The sequence below is a fragment of the Nilaparvata lugens genome, chromosome 8, assembly GCF_014356525.2.
Source record: "Nilaparvata lugens isolate BPH chromosome 8, ASM1435652v1, whole genome shotgun sequence".
NCBI classification, from domain to species: Eukaryota; Metazoa; Arthropoda; class Insecta; order Hemiptera; family Delphacidae; genus Nilaparvata; species Nilaparvata lugens.
Window position 1 is genome coordinate 25,923,144 of NC_052511.1, and position 16,576 is coordinate 25,939,719.

The 16,576-nt window shown below is 33.8% G+C and overlaps 1 long non-coding RNA gene and 1 other non-coding gene across 2 annotated transcripts; both read left to right on the plus strand.

Moving 5' to 3' along the window:
- Window positions 1-1,638: 1,638 nt before the first annotated feature.
- Window positions 1,639-1,710, plus strand: Trnap-ugg. Its single transcript has one exon. It is a non-coding gene; the product is annotated as a tRNA-Pro (tRNA).
- A 6,954-nt stretch (window positions 1,711-8,664) lies between these two features.
- Window positions 8,665-11,208, plus strand: LOC120352672. Its single transcript, XR_005572012.1, has 2 exons — window positions 8,665-9,609; window positions 10,919-11,208. It is a non-coding gene; the product is annotated as an uncharacterized LOC120352672 (long non-coding RNA).
- Window positions 11,209-16,576: the final 5,368 nt, after the last annotated feature.

Here is a 16,576-nt window from a genome sequence, read left to right on the forward strand (position 1 = left end):
TCTAGTCACCCCATCTTGTTGTGCAAGACCGAGTTTGTATTTTGTCATGTAATTTCGATCGGAAATTTCTTGTAAATGATTGTTTGAGTGTCGTGTGTGTGAATTATGAATATAACAGTGTAAATAGTATTGAATTGAATTAATTTGAATCGGATTTGAATTTATAAAGAATCCAGTTTGAGCTTTGTTCGAAACACAGTGTATGACCTGCAAGTTGAACACAGAATCAATGCAAAAAGGCAGCCCGGAAGCAAACCTGTCTTTTTCCCAGATTTCATCCCACCCTGAACCTGATCAAAACACCTAATAAAGGCTTCGATGGGCAAGTAGTCAAGATTGGATATAATCTGGTGAGTTTTTGCTTTTTTTTATTGTTCATTAATGCAGAGTTTAACTGTACAAATAACCTGACTCAAATTGAAGATTAAATTTTGCCCCTTGTCTGTATTTGATTATTTGAATAGTAAATTACAGTCCTCTGGTAGCTCTAGCCTGAGCTTTGTTCAGAACAGAGCCTATACTCAAAAACGGTATATATATTTGTATTCCATCTGTGTATTTGTATTGCTTATTGTTTGCATATTGAACCCTTGCAGTAACCTTGCACTCCCCTATTGCTTTCCATTCTGAATTTGAATTGAATTTGAATTGAATTCTGTTACCATTGTCCAAGGTCCTTCCGTTCAAGTCCGTCGCACCAACACATACCTGCATAGTATTTCCACCCCTCACAACTCACATCCATTCCTCCTTTGTCTCACTCTTTACACTCCCACTCTCTTTCCTATTTTTGTAACTTCCACCTCCCTTTCCCTCTAATAGATATTAGACCTTCCACAAGGAGACAGTCGAGTTGCAAGATTCCTATCGAAAACACGTGCTTACCGAAAGTCTCCTGTAGCTGGCCTGCCAATAATGTGATTGTACTGTATTATTTGTAGTTTTATCTATTGGAGTCAGATTATTAAATTCTCATTTAAATATAAACGTAGTTATTCAATAGTATACACCAATACTTCTACATCGGGTATTGGTCTGTATGTATGTGTGTGTGGTGTGTGTGTGTGTGTGTGTACATATCTCATCTCCCAATTAATGTCATGACTTGAAATTTGGAACTAATTTTTCCCTCTATAACACTTTGTTGACTGGGCTATCTTCTGAGAGGTATTTTAAAAAACCTGATATCCTTTTTTGTCTGAAAAAGGACGGAGGAGTCAATGAATTTTGTTGTCCAATGAACTAGATCTGTAAAAAGGCTGGAAAAATATGTGTTCGAAATTTATTTGGATCAAAGCGTTCGCAAGCTATTGTAGAACATACAAACGGACAACGATTTTGGCCTTGATTTGAAAGTAGGAACTCTATAACAGTTGTTCAATAATTTCATAAGTCATATGTTATATTTTGGTGCTGACAATTTGAACATAGTTTTACAAAGAGTGAGAACACTGTTCTATGACAATATTAGCACAGCGTGCAGAGCGTGTTCTAGGAGCTATTAATGTAACCAGAACAAATTCACCTCTTGAATCGCTTTCACTTTCATTTCTTGAAATGTGCACTGAACAAGGTCATCATTTCCACCTAGCGCACATTTTCATATCTCATTTAATACTAACAATTACCAATCATCAAGGCCCGTTGGTCTAGGGGTATGATTCCTGCTTTGGGTGCAGGAGGTCCCGGGTTCAAATCCCGGACGGGCCCGACAATTTTTTTTATCATTTTACTCAACGATTCCTCTCATCAATAGTTCTAAGAATTCTTCAATTCTTCAGTATGATGTTCTATTATTATATTATTTGAGTTAATCAACAATTTAATAGTATACTCAAAAGTCTCGCTTCAATTATAAGTATTCACTCTCTATTTGACTTAATAGACCTGAAGTGTAGTTTGAAGTTTGTCCTACAACTGTACTTAGTACATCGAGGACTATAAAGAAGTTTATCTATCAACTTCATTGTACGGTAATGTATTTATTCAGTGGTTCTAGGTGTTTGATCAACAATAACATCTTAATAGCTGTTATACTTGATGTTCATGGAGTTCATCACCTCTAGAATGGAAGCTCACTAACTTGAATGTAAGTTTTCACGAACCCTTGGAGTTTTGATCACAAAAGAGAATCAGAGAGAGCACGCTATTTTGTAATTTTCTTGGCCGGTTCCAGTACTACAGTCCGCATTGTAGAGACTCGAAAAGAGCATGATCTGAGACTTTCTCGCACATTATTCTCAATCTTGTGTGTATGATTGAATGCTATAAAGGCTTCTCAATCATGGAATCCTTGGTAAGCATACTACGAAACAATTAGTGATAGTGATAAGAATAGTGTTAACATTCACTGATCGAACTCGTAATCGAAAACCACTCATCGAACAGTACCGTAACTGAATAGGATATCATAATTGAAATTTAGTATAAATATGAGTCATTTGTACTGTATTTTTTTTCATTTGATATTATAAGGCGCTGTATTTTATGATATTGATGCCTCACATTTATTTATTTTTCATTTTGAATGAAAAAGACTAAGAAATTGTCAAAAAAACCACTGATTTATTGATAATTAGAAAGACCGGTTTCGGTTATTACACCATTGTCAATCTCTGATAAAATCAAATCTCTGATTGTTTATCAGAGATTGACAATAGTGTAATAACCGAAACCAGTCTTTCTAATTATCAATAAATCAGTGGTTTTTTGACAATTTCTTAGTCTTTTTCATTCAATATGAATAATTACCACAATATCAACTTCTCAACTACACAAAAAGTTATTTTTCATTCTTTACTTTGATTGATTCGAGAATAAGTTTATTGATTCTACAGAATTGATTCTAGTATACATTTTTACTTTCCTTGCCCTATTACCATAGATAAGGAAAGTATTGCTTTCTAAAAAAATTAAGGTACCCCAATTTCTAAATTTCTTCACTTTTCAAGGTCCCCTGAGTCCGAAAAGTGTTTTTTGGGTATTGGTCTATATGTATGTATGTATGTATGTATGTATGTATGTATGTATGTATGTATGTGTGTGTGTGTGTGGTGTGTGTGTGTGTGTGTGTGTGTGTGTGTGTGTGTGTGTGTGTGTGTGTGTGTGTGTGTGGTGTGTGTGTGTGTGTGTGTGTGTGTGTGTGTGTGTGTGTGTGTGTGTGTGTGTGTGTGTGTGGTGTGTGTGTGTGTGTGTGTGTGTGTGTGTGGTGTGTGGTGTGTGTGTGTGTGTGTTGTGTGTGTGTGTGTGTGTTGGTGTGTGTGTGTGTGTGTGTGTGTGTGTGTGTGTGTGTGTGTGTGTGTGTGTGTGTGTGTGTGTGTGTGTGTGTGTGTGTGTGTGTGTGTGTGTGATTGTACGTGCGTCTGTGTACATATCTCATCTCCCAATTAACGTCATGACTTGAAATATTTGGAACTCAAGGTCCTTACACTATGAGGATCTGACACGAACAATTTCGATCAAATGCAATTCAAGATGGCGGCTAAAATGGCGAAAATGTTGTCAAAAACAGGTTTTTCCGCGATTTTCTCGAAAAACCGCTCCAACGACTTTGTCAAATGTAGGCCTATACCTAAAATTGTCATTGATGAGATCTATCAACTGCCACAAATCCCATATCTGTGAAAATTTCTGGAGCTCCGCCCCATCTATTCAAAGTTTGATTTTAGATTCTCAATCATCAGGCTTCAGATACAATTTGAACAAAAAATTTCAAAATGAAAGGATTGATCATAAGAAATCTCTACAATTAATGTTCTGTAACATTTTCACCTAAAATTGAAAATAAACTCGAAGTTCGAGAAAATAAGATTATTCAATTTGCAAACTGTTGGCAAGTGTTGATTCTATTGAATCACTATGAAGAGATAGCAGACTTCATGTGTCCGCAGCGTTATTGTCCTGTCACCAGCTGGCTTAGATCTTTGAATAGTAGACTTGAGATGCGCGTGAACACTAGCGTCAAGTGATCAATTTTCATAACGGCAAGGAAGTTGTGTGAGTGCACCACACCAGATTTTTTGTAGAGAACTCAAAAACAGTAATCTATACTTATAAAATTCTTATCTCACTGACTCACTGATCACGATTTCTGTAAAACTACTGGACGGATTGCAACAAAACTTGGTTTCTATGGGTTTAAAGTACGTCTTTTAGCATGTATATTCTTCTTCTCCCAATCTCTTAATTATAATAATTGAAATGTCCTTATCATATGTTACTATAGAACTATAATCTAGAAAGAGTGCCTATTTTACTGTCATCTACCATCTACTACCCATTCAAAAACATCAAACATCTTGAAAATGTATCTTTCCATCAACGTTGTAGAGAGTTGCAGCCAGACCTGATAACAGCACTCACACCAGGACCTCCTAAATACCGGACCTGCGCCTGTGTGAAAATTTAGTAAAATGGCGCTGATATTTGGTGGGGTCTCAACTCAGCTGACACTGATATTATGTTGTCATCAGTTTTTTGTATTAAGTTGTAGTTAATTGAAGTTTGTTTAAAATTGTCACGGGCTTTATAATATTTACGAGTTTTATAATTCATCGCAATTATCATTTTATAATTATCTAATATGCAATAGAGATTCGAATTAGATTTTTTTAGTATTCAAAGTTTTTAGTAAATGTTTAATACATTCAAATTTTGAATAGTAAAGTTCTAAGAATTCAAAATGTATAGTGAGTGTTCAAAGTGTTTTAATCAACAATAATTTTATAATATTCAACCATAGCCTAGATTGATTTTTTTTTATTATCTGTAACTCAACATTTAGCTTTATAACAACATGCTACAATGAGTAGGCCTATGAACAGTTTCAATTGAACATGCCTAGAAATTGTTGTGTTCCTGGGTGTAAATCTAACTATATTATAGAAAAACCCCCTTAGTGACAATACTTACTTTTCCCAAAGATAAAGAGCTGAGGAAAAAATGGACAAGGTGTGGAAAGATTCTAGAGTCACCAACAATTCGGCTGTGTGTATCAATCAATTTAGAGCATCAGACATTATTAAAGAAGACAAGTTTTTGTGTAAAGATAGTTCTTATGTGACTGTTCCAAGAAAAAAAGTAAAACTATGTGATTGTGCCTTCCCTACAATTTTTCCAAATCAACCTTCTTACAACACAATTAAATCATGTGTAAAGGTATTTGGCAATATATTTCTGAAACAATTACTGCAACATGAAGAATAATAATCAGTTGCCCCAGCAAGCAAAATCACGAAAATTGAGAACATTGAATTCTTAGGCTAGAATAAAATAACGATAATTATAAGCTATGTGCATGAGAATTGCTATGAATGCTATGTGCATGAGAATAAATAAAGTCCAGTTACTCTATCAAATAATTACTTCTTTAATAAACCTTAATTAAATTAATTTAACTAAACCTTATTTAAATTCTTAAAAATGATTTCGAACAGTAATAAGTTTTTAGACAGAGCTGGAACCTAGCTGATGGCAGTAAGATATTCCACCAAACATGGCGGCCATCTTGTTTGTATGCTTAGGTCCGGTATTTAGGAGGTCCTGCTCACATTCACATTCCGGGACGACACGTCATGGTACGATAGGACAGAAAGCTCTATGTTTATTTAGGATTTTTTCTAGACATTTTAAATTGATAAATTATTCATTAATTTTTGAAAAAAACATAAAAACAGGTCTTAACTATGTAACATGTAACTTACTGAGCGCGAGGTCTACTGTTCACAGAACTACTAGTAGTCTACTAGACAGCTGATTTATAATGAATAATTCTAGTCTGATTTTTACTCTAATATTGGCGTATGAAGGAGGCTCCTTTTTCCTTTTATATTATACTTGAAATGCAAAATTTCCAAAAACCTTGTATATTTACGTCGACGCGCAATTTAAAAAGGAACATACCTGTAAAATTTCATGATAATCTATTACCGCGTTTCGCCGTGAATGTGCAACATATATATATATATATATATATATATATATATATATATATATATTTGTTCTTTATCTATTTTTTATACTTGTTGCTCTATATATTTATTTATTCGTTGATATTTTATGTAATATATTTGTGTCATTAGTTGAATGGTGTACCCTTTCTTCATTTCCCTATCTCCATGCATGACCAATCTCGCTATAATCTATTTAGTTACCAGTATTGAAATATTATTAAGATTACCATCCGACTATATTCTTCACCGAATAAGTTGGATAAGACAGCGATATGCAGCATTGATTATCAAATCTTTGGAAATAATACGTTCCCGAGATTTATATAAATTATCCAGTATCAACAAATCTGATTCGAAGAATCTCAAGGTCATAGTAGTAAGTTGCAGCACATAAATTCATAGAATTTATAAGGTATTCTGATAGAATATCGCCTTTGATTCCACTCGGTATCATTTTTCATTGCTGACCACTTTGGTGAATGGTGGCGAGTGGCATTGGTGGCGGTGTCGCATCGTCTCGCACGATAATCAGAGCCCTTATATCTGTCTACATTCTATTGCATCTGTATTTGCGGAATACAACAAATCAGTCACAGAAATTGTGAACTGTTGGAGCGGCCGACGTCAGTAACCAGCAAAAGCAGAGAACTGCGGGAGCTCCTGGGAGAGCCAGTGAGAAATTGGTATTATTACTATTCTAGGAACCACAAAAAAGGTTATATATCTTACAAATCATGCTCTACCGACTGCAGCCAAGCAGGGCAACACGTTACTGAAAAAATAACGTTACAACATTTAAACATTAAGAGAAATGCCAAACCGTCGACTTGAATCTTAGACCTCACTTCGCTCGGTCAATTAAGCAAGGAATTTCTGTATATATATTTATATCTGAATACTTTTATATCTGGTAATCTGGATATTTATATGGTTATTTATGTTCATCTGATCTCAAAAACAGCTCTAACAATTTTCACGAAATTTGGAACATAGTAGGTTTATGACATAAAAATTCGATTGCACTAGGTCTCATCCCTGGGAAAACTTGCTGAAGGACATGAAAAGGATAATTCATCCTTGGAAAAACAGATGATAATTCTTTCGTCTGTTGATAACATAAGATGCGTGTGCCTGTGTGGGAGATCAGCTGTGTAATTAATTACCTTACCGTATCTCGCGAGAAATCTAGAAATTTTAATTGACCTGATGAAAATAATCTGATTTGTTGACATGAAATGGTATATCATAATATTCAAAGTTAATAATTACTTTACAGTTTAAAGCAATATACCTAGAATACAAGGTAGTGGCCACGAAAAGATGCACAGTAACAAATCCAAACCAGCTGGTCGGTATGACGTCATTGGTGCAACTTGAGCAACTTTGTAAGCCTTTTTTTTCAAAAAGTACATAACTTTCAAGTCCCATCGACATTCCCTATGATTTATACAATATTTACCTTCAATTTTTTTATAAATTTGATACTTTTGGATGGCTTGATCTTCCAGAATAATCGATTTTGTAAGAGCCTGCACATCGAATACCTGTTGCTCTCTTATTGAAAATTAACATGCTTTCCCTGGCTCTTTTGTAATTCAATTACTCAATGCTGATGAATTTGATGAATCGATCATTGAATAAGGAATTAAAAACGTGAAAACATTAATTAGAGTATAGGCCTAATATTATTTCTCTCAAAATCCTTGATATCTTGTCTGTGTAGCCGACTGTAGATTAGGCCTACATAGAATCAGTGTATAATATCATAGAGAAAGGATAGTATAACCTTACGCTATTGTTTCTCTATGATAATATCTTGCCGGTTCAACATCTTTAACCCTTTAGAAGTGCACTCTTAATCCAGGAAAAAATATATCAATAATCTTAATCCAGGTACACATATCCACATACTTTGAGCAGGTGATAGTCTGTGTGTTACGGTCATATACAATATTCATCTTTATTTTTCTTGAGCAACTTTGTAAGTCTTTTTCCAAAAAATATACATAACTTTCAAGTCCCATCAACATCTCCTACGATTTATACAATATTTATCTTCATTTTTTTACAAATTCATCAATTTTGAACTCCTAGATCTTCCAGAATGCTAGATAATGTAAGGGCATACCGGTTTGGAGATAGAGAACTCTCATTTGATACCACGAGAAGGGATATTCGTAGAAGAAATGAATAGATTTAATTTGGCTACATTTGAAAAGATGAATGGCCTCAAAGGTTTTCTACTGGAGGCTTTTTATTCAAAGTTTTAATATCCCAACAATTATAGAGTGGAAAAAAGTACTGAATGAAGCCTATTTCTCCTAGTAATACTTTAAATGAAAATTATAGACCTATAGTTTTACAATCACTGTTTTATAATCATAATAATTAGGCTTGGCTTGAATACTTTGATAGTTATATTGAGCTTCCTCGTTATTTATTACGTTGTACACATTCGAGCTGTTTCCTTTGTTCATTGTGATATTCTTCTGCAAACTCAGCCAATATCTATCCTTTCAAAACTGATTCTAATACCAATCTCAATGCAGAAGTTATTATAAAGGAATAGCTAATATTAATTTGATAAAAATGAAATCAAGTGCGGTTGCAGAGAATAAAGGTTGTTAGTGCAGGGCATTCCATCAGAAGGAGAATGTGCATGATTGATGGATGAAGATGTTAAGCGCACCACTTCCTTCCTTATGATATTATATTATGATATTTGATGATTTTATTTGTTATATGTTATAAACAATCAATTGGATTGATCAACAATTAAATTTCAATTGAATTTTCGATAAAGAACTTTGGATTCAAAATTATTTCTACTCAGTGACCAAGGCAGAATCTAGAAACATAATTTTTATCACAAATACATCACTCACACTCTATGTGGTAGAAAGCCCCAATGTGGAACAAAAGAGAGTATGGGGTGATCGTGATAGTATAACACTCACATCATAAATGCATTAAAAACTGAATAAATTGCAATTTGAAAAATTATTTTTAAATAATTATGCCCAATTATTATTTTCTCCGGTTAAAGGAAAATAATGTGGATATTGAAAAGAATTGGAATTCACCACACATTATCCTGTTTTAAGTGTATGAGAGTTTAATTTATAGAATAGGAATGCCCTCCAAGTTCGTTGAAGATATTATCATCCTTTCGTAGTCTTTCAAACAGGCATTCAACCGATCACTTGTCTTATAGAATTATCAAGTTTATTTGAAGGAATATAGTTGTAGGATACTACTTATAGTATGAATTCATATGTATACTTTTCAATATTTTGTTTATGGCCTAGTTTATTAAAAAAATAATAGAATTTCATTATCAAATTTCAGAATACTTAATCGGCTAAACAAAAACTTAAACCCAATAAGCTTCACTCATTTTCATTTCATTAGAAAGTTTGTTATTCTATGGAATAGGCCTATGCATTATAAATATTATAAAAAATATCTCTTGCTTTCTATAAGAATAATTTTATTTGCTATGCAGGTCCCCTGCATTTCATAGAGATTGATTTAAATTTAAATTCAACAGCTCAAGTACTGAAACTTTATGATTTTTGTTTTACAGGCAGCTCGGACTTCTTCCAGTCCTATCTGAAAGAAAACTATGGCCACATCGAGATGGCTGGTGTAGCAGCAGGTAAGCCGCTTCCATGCAATCCTCTTATAATATAATTTCTATCACATAATAACGATTAGTGATAGTAGTCACATTGGTATAAATAATTCTACCATATTCTGCTGCTATTTTTGTAGAGACTGTGATAATTTAAGCCATGCTAAAAACTTGGAGCTTTTACATTAGCAGAGTTGTCATTCAAAGTTTTCAACAAATTATGGCAATATGTTAGAATCACAACAACATTGCTTCCTCAAATTGTTAAAATCCCTCTATCTAACATGATTCTTGTTTTCCATACATTGTCGAAAACACTGAGAAAGTTGCCAACAAAATTTTCCTTCATTACAAGTCCATGCAAGCTATGTTCTCTAAGCGAAAATTTGACAGCTTTTGTTGCTCCACATTGTTTGAGAACATCAAATTTTTAAAGATAATTAACAACTTTTTTATAGAAGAATCTGTTAAAACTTTGGTGTATGATATGCAGCTTTAAACCCATTGCATTTTGAAAACTTGAACCAGCTACTCCACAATTGAAAGAAGTCTGTCTTTTCAATACTAAAGAATATACAGAGAACAACCTAGAAGACTCACAGTATAGGAAATCTCTATGAAATGTTTAGGAAAATTTGTAACCTTTAATTTTCCATAGGATAGTCAGTAATTGATTGAATGACAGTATTTGATTAACATTGGTGTTGCTGTCCTTTTGCCAGTTTTTTTACAATGTAGAAGTAATATATCCAATAATAGTTAATTATTAACAAAATGTTCAATCTAATTATGCAAGTGTATAATTTATTGAAAAGTAAATTTACTTGATGAGTACAATAAATTGATTGTTCTAAAGAAGAATGAACAATTGATATTACATAAGATATACTGGTATCAGCTATCCTCTATAAAAGGCAGTGACTAGGCAGAGAATCGGCAACGTTGTTCTTCTATATTACTTCACTGCCAATATAACGTGACCTCACTATAGACGCGTTTCTTCTATGTTATATGTTCATGATTATAACATTATTTGAGCTACTCTTCCGGTGTAATTTATCAAGCTTCTGTAAGATTTTGTAGCCAAGCTTGAAGTTTCCTCCTTGAACAATTTCAAAAAAGTGGCACTGATACAGCCTGTTTGAGAGTGATTTATATCATATTGAAAATTCAAAACTACAATATATTTTGCAAGCACCACTGTATATAATAGACTGCACTACTAGTAATTGTAACATAATGCTTAGTAGGCCTACCTTATGGATGTCAATCATGTTCACTACTTAATGATCTTTTAATATCATTGTTCATTATTGTTCTCTTTATGTTACAGAAGTCACCACAGAGGGTCATGTGTGGACCACTGAGGCAACAAAAGTGAAATTTATTTGTGATTAAAAGTTATAGACCGTTGTGCAACCGGGTGATAATCTTGTATTAAAGGAAGTTCTTATGTAGCAAGCACAAGTTATGGAGTTAGTAAAGGCTGTTATTAGTTACATCAGATGACTTTTGTTGCTGCGAGAGTGTCGACCATGTTCATCTACTGAAGCTGCAATGACATCCACTATCTCATAGAATGTTCTATGAGCAGTACTTTGAGAAAAATTATATCTGTCATCAGCAGCTAAGAATGTCTCTGATTTGCTCAACCTCCAAACTGTAAAAAGTATTTTCTCCTCAAGAGGTATTTTTATATTTGCAGGCTGATTAATTCTCCTTCCTATAACTTCTAAGAGCACCTGAAAATGTTGATGTTAATCTTCGTAAAATTGGAATTTAATAAAAAAAAAACAATCTTCCAATTTTTGATTTGAAATACACCATGTTTGGTTTTTCGTATGGGCTATATCTTACAGTACCTCTATTATACGCTCATATGGCCCGCCGCAAAGTAGACCCACGCTAATCCACGAAAAGCAACCCACGCCGCCGTGGGATGTTTTGTAAACCATTGCTATAGAATTATTCATAATCAATCAGCTGACAAGTGGATTATTCATTGCATGTATTACACAGATGTCTGGAAAAGCTTAGCAATGGTTTAGGCCTACAAAACATCCCACGGCGTGGGTTGCTTTCCATGGATTAGCGTGGGTCTACTTTGTGGCGGGCCTATAGTTAGGCCTAGTCAACTATAACCATCCTATAACTGAAGACGCGATCGATCTATCCAGGAATGCCTGGTCATTGGAAATAAATTATAAGAATTTAAAATAGTCTACAGCACTATGATTTCATTATAAAAAATTAAAAAGATAGTAAATTTTGAATAAAATAGCAAACCAGCTACTTGAGATGAGTAACAACTCAAGAGAAATGGTGCAACAACAGAAATTAGTCTCTCAAAATGTTTTTATAAAAGTTTGGTTTAGAAAATGTAATGTTGGCTCTATTTCTAAACTCATTTTGGTTCTTTTAAAATGTCAAAAGTGAATCAGTTTTTGTTTTTATTTTTATACAATTTAAAAGCAGCCAAAATATATTTTTAGGGAAAATGGTATTATTTTCATTCAATGAAGACCTGTGCAGTGGTTTCTGACGATGCCAAAAAATATAGGCCTATAATATACCTACCTATTCATGATTATTAAACAAGAATCCAAAATCTACACCGCGACCCACTTGGTCTGTTTTCAGTAGGTGACCTGAGAATAGAATATTGCTACATTAACCATGTTTACAAAATTTCAGTGGAAAGATTCTGATGATAATAGTATGGAATCTTTTATCTGCATGGTTTGCCAAGACATTCTAAAATGGCTCTTAAACTCACTCATATTACAAAGTGATATTATAATTTCAAAATAACCCAAGTTGTGAGGTTTCGTATTATTACGTTTCTGTTGGAATAATTCATTGAAAACCCTTAAAGGATTTCCTCCACAACAACCGCAGCAACTGGCCCTACAATGTTTGGTGCATCATAATAATTATTGTCATTTTATTACAGCATGAGCAATGTTTGTTTTGCAAAACATAACCTACGTTTAGTGTCACACCAGTGTGTGTGTGTGTGTGTGTGTGTGTTTTATTCAAATATTCGCGCCATCCGAATATTCAAAACTACGCGCCAAACAGCAGAGACCGGTCGATGTCTGGTCACAGTATACAATGGTTGAGTTCAAAGCCACTGATCGGTGAGTGAACGATGAGATCGGTGAGTGAACGTGGCTCTGAACAAAGTACTGTTTTCTCGTTGAACGATGCATAGACTCATATGCAGCGCTAGATTATTTGGAATTGAAATCGGCCATTAAGGGAACAGCCTGGAAGATTATTACATACTAAAGATCTTGAAGATTTTTGTGATCTATAATATTACAAAAAATATATATTATATAATATCTTGTGCTGAAATACCTCAATGGAACCTTTAATTTCAAGTAAAAGCTAGCATTGGGAAGGCATAGGTATTGTGCGTTTATACCTCTTCAAGGTCTTTGGTCTAACTGATAAGAAAAAAAATACATCATATCTGGTTCGTTCACTGATCAGTTAATCATACTTTTCCACCAATGGAAAAACGTAAATAGAGTAGCTGAACATGAACAGACATGGCTGAATATGAGGTTGTTTACAAATAATGGACACCATTATAATTTATTTGGGAGCAGAAAATGCATGATTACATAAATTCAATAACATTTAAAATATTTTACAAAGCATTTAAAACTACTCCAATCACCTGATGGTTTTCCATTTTAATTGATTACAATGAAATAGGTTAAGTTCTAGTTTTGTTTACAAAATATGATCAACAGGGGAAACATCTGTCAGTCATGATTCATGAGCAACCGTTCAGCCACAGAATACACACAAAATGGAAGGTGTCAATCTAACTAAGATTTGAGTGCACCAAGACCACGACATGTGACTGCATCATTTTGTTAGAAATTAAAACTATAGTGTGGTCCATGTTATTATGGAAGAGGATAAAGATAGAAGAATAGCGATGTCGTCCAGGTTTGGAACTTCCCAACGTCACGTGACAAGTTTAGTATTGGCGTCATGTAAAAAGCATTGGTTAGATAGGCGTTTGATTAGAGGTTTCCATTATGTAGCTATTCTGTGGTCTGGTTGTCGTTCGATGGGATCACTAGTCTGCCCCGGGTCAGCCGCCATTTTTTTTCTTCATTCTATCAAAATACTTTAGTACACAAGTCGTATAATTGATTAATGTATTTTTGAAACAATGAAATAATTTTTAAACATTACCTTATGAGGAACACAAATTTAAATACCTGAAATGACATTTTAAAAGTTGATAACTAACCATCCTATAGTGAGGTCCACATTATAATGGCAGCGAATAAAGATAGAAGAATAGCGATTCCGATTCTCTGCATTGATTAATTATATTTCTACACTGTCAAAAACATAATTGGCATCGTTGAGGACCTAGAAAACGATAGTACCACCGGCTTTGTTGAATGATAGACAAGGATAGCAAAACCAAAGTTGATGAAATACTGTCATTATAACGTGGACCTCACTATAGACTTCATCCATGCTTAAGTTACCTACCCATATAGGTTAGACCTACTCGTACCAGTGAAAATAATAATATAAATGAAAGTTATTTCAGAATTAATCCATTGAAATTAATTATTTTTAAATGGGATTCCTATTTTTCTATCATTTTCAAAGGAAATTGGAATAGAATACCTACCAAATTATATAACTAACTTACATAAATAACTCAATTTCTGTGGTTTTGAAATTCGGATTGTTGTATCACAGCTTTTTGAATTAGCCGCCATTTCAGGTTTGTATAAAAATAAAAATCCGATCTCTGTCATGAAAGCAAATTTTTCAAGAAAATTATCAAAAAATATATTTTCTTGATCAATTTGACATTAAATTGATTATTTTATCAAGGAAATGATAATTATTATTAGATTAAATTTAATGAGATGAATATTGAGACAAACCACTCTCGGTCTCAGACAGCACCGTATCGCGCATGCGTTAGTAACGGTTTTTTCCCGTTCCATTCAGTCAGTTCTTTGAATGTAACGTTCTTTGTGATGATGGTTACCGAGCACCGTAACTGGAGCCGTCATTCCATTTTGATGATATTATTATCCAATGATGATTTATCATTAAATTCGATTTAATATTCAACATATTATCATCATTTCATCTAATAAAAGGAAGAGTACTTTTCAATAATATAATTAATAAAATATAACGGTAGTTATTTAACTAATGTTAAAAAACACTACAACTAAGTCAGCATATTGTCATTTCAAAGCCGAAACCTAACCCTTTAACCTCCCCTTTTATATTTAAAACATCAATAAACATAAATCTTGGTAAAAACCCGTAATCCCTTCCAGCATATTGCAATTTCAAAGCAAAATCCCAACTTCCCTAACCTATCTATTCACCTTTGAAATATCAAAAACCATAATTCTACCTGTACCCTAGCCATTTCTAGCATATTGCAATTTTAAAGCAAAAACCTAACCTAGCCTCATAAAACATTATTAAATATAACTTGAAAAATCCCAACCCCTAACCCTTTCACATTCAATACTTTGTATTTCAAAACAAACCCCTAACCCCCTAACCTATCCTTTCACCTTTGAAACAACAAAAAAACATAACTCTACCTGGACCCTACCCCCTTCTAGCATATTGCAATTTTTAAGCAAAAACCTAACCTAGCCTTATGAAACATTATTAAATATAACTTGAAAAACCTAACCTCTTACTTTTTCACATTCAATACTTTGGATTTCAAAACAAACTCCTAACCCCCTAACCTATCCTTTCACCTTTGAAACAACAAAAAACATAACTCTACCTGGACCCTAGCCCCTTCTAGCATATTGCAATTCCAAAGCAAAAACCCAACCTATCCTTATGAGACATTATTAAATATAACCTTAATAAAACAACAAACAACATAACTCTACCTACCTGGACCCTAGCCCCTTCTAGCATATTGCAATTCCAAAGCAAAAACCTAACCTATCCTCATAAAACATCATCAAATGTAACCTAAATAAAACCTTTGAAACAACAAAAAACATAACTCTACCTTGACCCTAGCCCCTTCTAGCATATTGCAATTTCAAAGCAAAAACCTAACCTATTCCACATAGTAGAAGGAAGTAGTAGTAGTCTCTGTGCCCATCCTTATAAAACATTATTGAATATAACCTAAATAAAACCTAAACCTTAACCCTATTTTGTCAATTAGTTGAATTTCTACATTGTTGATAAACGATGTGGCAACCTTGCAATGCATGAAAGAGATAGCGCCATCTGCTTTGTTGAATGATACACAAGGATAGCAACACCATTGCAAATCACACACTGCCATTATAACGTGGACCTCACTATAGATACCCAAAGAATACTTTTGAATAACTATGTGATAGCTGTGACCGTTGCTGTCCGTTACTCTGTATCTGAGACAAGAGAAGCTGCTATATTGAGTAACAGCTGTGTATAATCCTTCGACCATTAATATGGTCGAAGGTACATATAATTATAATATAGGTCGAAGGTACAGTCAGTGGCAAAATGGAGACCGCAATACGGTGCTATCTGAGACAGAGAGTGGTTTGTGACAAACCACTCTCGGTCTCAGACAACGAGCTAAAATATAGTAAACTATAGAGTGGCTAAGTGGCCGCTATTCCTGTTACGAATTGAACATGGGCAGCCATGACAGAGAGAGGCAAAAAGCGGCGGAAAATTTGAATGGCCCTATTGATATAATGGGAAGTTGCATAAAAGACAAGGCGCAAATCAGTTATTTTTAATAAATACTACATTAAATTTCCATTGAGCATTTTAAATATATGTATTAAAGTTGTTATGCATCCATAAAATTAACTGTTTGAATTGCTTTACTTGAAGCCTTTGTGAAATTAATATAGCCTAAGTTATACTGTTAATACTTCTTAGCCGTAAGTGCTCTACTAAGTTGAAATGCCATACCGTAACTGCAAAATTATGATTTTAGAGATTGGAT